Below are 4,939 nucleotides of genomic sequence, written 5' to 3' on the forward strand. Positions count from 1 at the left end.
GGCCTCCTCCGCCCGCCTCCTTCTCCTCCTCTTCCTGCTCCTCCCGGCCGCAGTCCCGCTGCCGGGATGGCAAGGCGGCTCTTGTGCCCCTCGGGCTTTCTGTGAGGGAGCAGCCTCTGCCCCCGCCCTCCCTCAGGGCTGCAGGGGACAGCCCCGCCGCCTCCCTTAAGTAGAGCAGTGCCCTGGCCGCTCCAGCCCGCTCCACGGGAGCTCCTCCTGTCGTCTTCCATCTCGCCTCGCCCTAATTTTTCTGCTCGTTCACTTCACTATTATCCCTCCTTGGTGGAAATACCTTCCAGAGATATCGCTCAGTGTCCCTCTGAGGAAGCTTTGGGAATTTCCCCGCGTGAAAATGTATTTCAGATGCTGTTACAGGTGGTTCAGAGCAGAATGTCCCACAAACCATGAAATTAAGGTGATACGAAATTAAAGAGTGGCCCTTGTTTAAATTTAACAAACAGATCTCGTTAGCTGTGCTACGGAGGAAGGGTGTACCTCGGTAGCCACAAGGAATTTCTGGTTTCCATAAAGCAACTGGTGGTTCTGAAATGAGGCATTGAGCTTACAGATGGGTGCACTAAATTCCCTACAGATTTACCCCATTATATGCCACAGATCCTCCACTTCCTTCCACACAGGTGAAGACATGATGTATTTACTCCAAAAGGCTACAATAAACATTTTGTATTACAGTGTGAACATAATGTTTTGTCTGTGGGAGCTGGAAAGTGAAGGCGTAAGGTTTGTCAGCTTTTCATTCAAAACTTCTGCCATTTCACCAAGATTTCCTGGTGCTTAGGATGCCCATCAATGCAATTCTGGCTTTACCAGCATCACTGTAAGAAGATGCATGTGGAGGTGCAGATGGTAGTGGTTAATGTATTGAGGGAAGGAATTGTATTGCATGTTGATACAAGGAGAAGATGGAAATCACAAGGGGAGTAAAAAGCATTTAAGAAATACTTTCAGCAATTGCCTCTAATGAAGTGCTGCAAATGTGGAGGTTGCACCTCGAAACCTTCAGTTTCCATCTAGACACTCAACATAGGTACCATGTGCACCTGAAAGTGATCATCAGAGTTCAGCCTGTGGGAAGAGAAATCCATGCAAGGCAATTCATTAATCTGTGTTGGTCTGAAAATATGGAAGCCAAAATAATAAATCAAGGGCACTTCTGGACTTCTCTCTTAACATGGCTTTAAATTGTCTTGAAGAACAAGGCCTACTGAAAAAAAAAGCAATAAAGGTGTAATTGTGTCATTACGTTACCTATTTTGAAACCTCTTTAACCTCTCTGCTATTATTAATTCCAATCAAATACAAATGTTAAATACCTAATACAAGCAAATATGATAGAAGCCAGAGACAATTCTCATTCAAACTGTGTATTCTCAGACACTTTGCCCACGTATAAGAAAGGTCAGAGCAGGTTCTGTCAGACATCTTTAAATCTTGTCTACATTTCACTTCTCATTATTCTTCACACTGCATTTTCAGCAGAATCTGAAAATGTGGCATTATCTTTGCAGAACCCAGCTGAGCATCTATAGCATCTATTAACTCACAGATGAACTTTCAATAAGACAGAGACTACATATGCAAACAGTAATTTTAAATCATCAGGTTTCCAAACAATTTGGTTTGTTATATATTTATGCCATTTCTCTTTCTAAGCTACTACGATTTAGGGAATTCCTGTGTGATATCCTCTATCCTGAATATTTTTGCAGCCATGGTTACCAGGGGAAATGTAGTTTCTTTATTGGTTTAGGATTTTTTTTGGTTTTATGTTCCCAACAGCAATGAGATGTTTTGCTTTTGTGCTATAGAGAAAAAAAATCAACAAAAACCTCAAAACTACACTCTTGTGGGACTCTCATCCAGCACAGTTCTCCTTCCCTTGAGACACTCACAACCCTGGGCTTTATTTATACTGGAAAAATGGGTCCTTTTACGAAATACATGCCCTCCTCGCAGCCAGAGACAAGCACCCCAAGATCATCATCCCCTTTTATGGAGGTTTGGCACCCTGGGCTCATAGGCAGCCTAGAAACAGCACAGCTGAGGGCTGTCCCTCTTCCCTCCAGTGACTTGGGCATCAGAGCTGTGGAGAGGCTCCAGCGAGGGCTCTCTTCCCCTCACAAGGCAGCTGCATTTCAGGTGAGGCTCTGGTCCTTGGCTCTGCTGGAGCTACAGCCGTGTGGCAGCCCTGTCTGTATCCCTTTGGCCTGGACCCGCTGACCAGCTTCCTGGCCAGTCCTCAGGTCTGCCTCACTGCTGGGGACTCGCCTGCTGCTCATGGGACTGTGTCTGTCCCTGACTGCCATCACCAGACCTAAGTCACTAACTTACGTTGACCTCAGAGCTGTCCCATTGCTATTGACTTGTCTATAGCAATCGACTCTGTTGGTTCCATATCCAGGCCTGTCCTGCTTGTCTTGCTCAGATCCTGTGGGATGGAGCCCTGGCTGGTGAGGTCCCTGCTCTGCCCCACTCTCCCCTCTCTGTGTTGTGGCGTTCAGATCCCTGTCCCTTAGGGAGCATCTGGCCCTTGCTGGCTCCTGATGCCAGAGTACTGTGGCATACACAAGAAAAGATCATTTCCACTGACCAGACCCATGGTGTATCTGGATAAGAGTACTGTCTCTTAGAGGGATTGTTTCTTTCTTCCAAAGTACATGCTGCCCTTCAAGAACAAGATCCGGCTGTAATTAAAAGCAAAAATGGGCTACTTATCTTTATCAAAGGGTCTGAGTGAAGTGTTATGTCAGCCAACCTGCATTTGTAATCTGGAAAAGTAATAAAACAAGCTGTTCAGCAATCAGTGTGCGAGCAACTAAGTAACAGTAAAGTGATGAGCAGCAGGCACTCTGCATTCGTCCAGAACAAATAATGTAAAACTAACCTAATTTATTTCTTTGCCAAAACAGCTGACTTATTAAGTGCTGAAAGGAATAGGTGAAATATGTTTTGACTCCATAGGGCTTTTGACATTGTCTTGAACACCACTCTCATAAAGGCAAATTGGCCTCAGATGGTATTAACATGAGAGGAGTGTGTGATTAAAAAGCAATTCCCAAACTGGTGCAGTGGATATTTTTCTGTCAGTGGGAAGGTATATCAAACGAAGAGCTCTGATCTGTCTGCTAGGATTGTTTACTTTCATTAGCAACTGGAATGGTGGAGTTCACCTTTGACTTCAAACTTCCGCAAATAACACCAAGTCAAGCAACACCAAGTATCATACCTTGGAGGCAAAGATTTGAACAAAGGTTTACTGTTGCTAAATTACAGAAAGAGCCTCAAAATAGTGAGATGAAATTAAGAACAATGTATGACACTTTAAAAACTTGAATTCTCAAATTAAAAAGGAGGGAAAATGTGTAGTCTTTGATAAGATACCATAATGTACATCTAATCAGGGAAAGCACTTTAAGAATAACATAACTCTGCATTGGAAAATGAGCATTATATGAAGAGCCACTTTTTTGCCATGAAAACAACACAACTAGAGAGGGACAATGCACTGATATCCCAATCTGAAATATGCATGACACCAAATGACACAAAAATTATGTGCAGCTGCCACAGCTACCTTGGTTTGGAGAACACCATCTTTGTGCCATTGGTCACATTGCTCTGAGGAGCCAGGCATGGCCCTTAGCTGCCTTACCTCCTCCTGTTGCCTGAAGTCTCCTCTCTGGGAGAAGATGAGTTTTATAGTGTCCTCCCTCCAGCACATGCTAGAGGGCTGCTGGCCCTGGCAGAGGGACCTGTGTATCTGCAGACAGCAGTGGTGAGGAAGGAGCTGTAGGGTTCAGGAGCATTGGACTCTACAGGGTAGGGAGGGAAAGCCACAAGTCTCCCAGTGCCACCACTGTTTGAAGTCCCCCGGGACAGGTCACGCCATGTCATGTTAAGAGGCAAGGTAGAGTCATAAAGTCTCCTTGTCTGCAGAGCATGATATTGCAGGCTGAAAGGCAAAATCTTTGTCCTGGGTTCTCTATCTTCCAGCAGACCGCAAGTGGTTTATTTTATCCTAAATGATACTTCTTGGGACTCTGACAAAAGGCAGAGTGACTTAAACCCTGCTTCAAGATGAACAGAACTGACTGACAATTGTTTCCTTTTTTCTCTTGGCAGAAATCACACAAGGGCCCAGATATCAAAATGGCAGCACAAGGCATGCTGGCTCGTTTTGCTGAGCTTTGTAACTTTCCCTCTAAAGACAACAAGTGACCTCCCCCCCCCAGGAAATCTCTCAGCCTTGAAAACAAAATCTACATGTATAAAGCTTCTGGAGCTAGAGTTGCTGCAGTTGGAGATTGCAGGCTGACTTTGTAAAACTGTGGCTCCTGGAAGTTTATCCTCAGCCTGAAAAACCCTTCTGATTGCTTTATAAATAACACTCCATTTTCTCTGACTTTAAAGTGCATCCCTATACTATGGGATCTGACACATTTCCTAGGTGTGTTTTCAAGAGAAGACCATAGGAGCATTAAGCCGTGAGAGAGAGAGATCCCTTGCCTTTCCACAGCCCAACAGTATCGCTCTCATCTTGTTGATAAGGTTAAGAGCATCACAGTTTGTAGCCAGTTTCATGGATTATGCAAAGAAAATATGCACCAAGCCATTTTCAGATTAATGAAATTACATTTGCCGCTGTCTTTCAGACTTTTAGGCTGAACTAAAGGACGAGAGCATTTATCTCAAAGTTATGAGAAGCCAAAAATAAAGGTTAGGGAGCGCCCCATGCAGGATTGCAGGTGCGACCTGCAGCTCCAGCAAGCCAGCAGAATATGGAGCGAGGACGCCCCTGACGCGATGGGCAGGGAGTGTTGAAGCCCTGCAGATGCTGATCCCCACGTGCCTGACGATGCCAGCGTGTCCCTGCGCTCACGGAACGGCTCCCCAAGAGGAAAAGCTCCCTGACAATCGG

Source organism: Passer domesticus, chromosome 2, assembly GCF_036417665.1.
Source record: "Passer domesticus isolate bPasDom1 chromosome 2, bPasDom1.hap1, whole genome shotgun sequence".
Lineage (NCBI taxonomy): Eukaryota > Metazoa > Chordata > Aves > Passeriformes > Passeridae > Passer > Passer domesticus.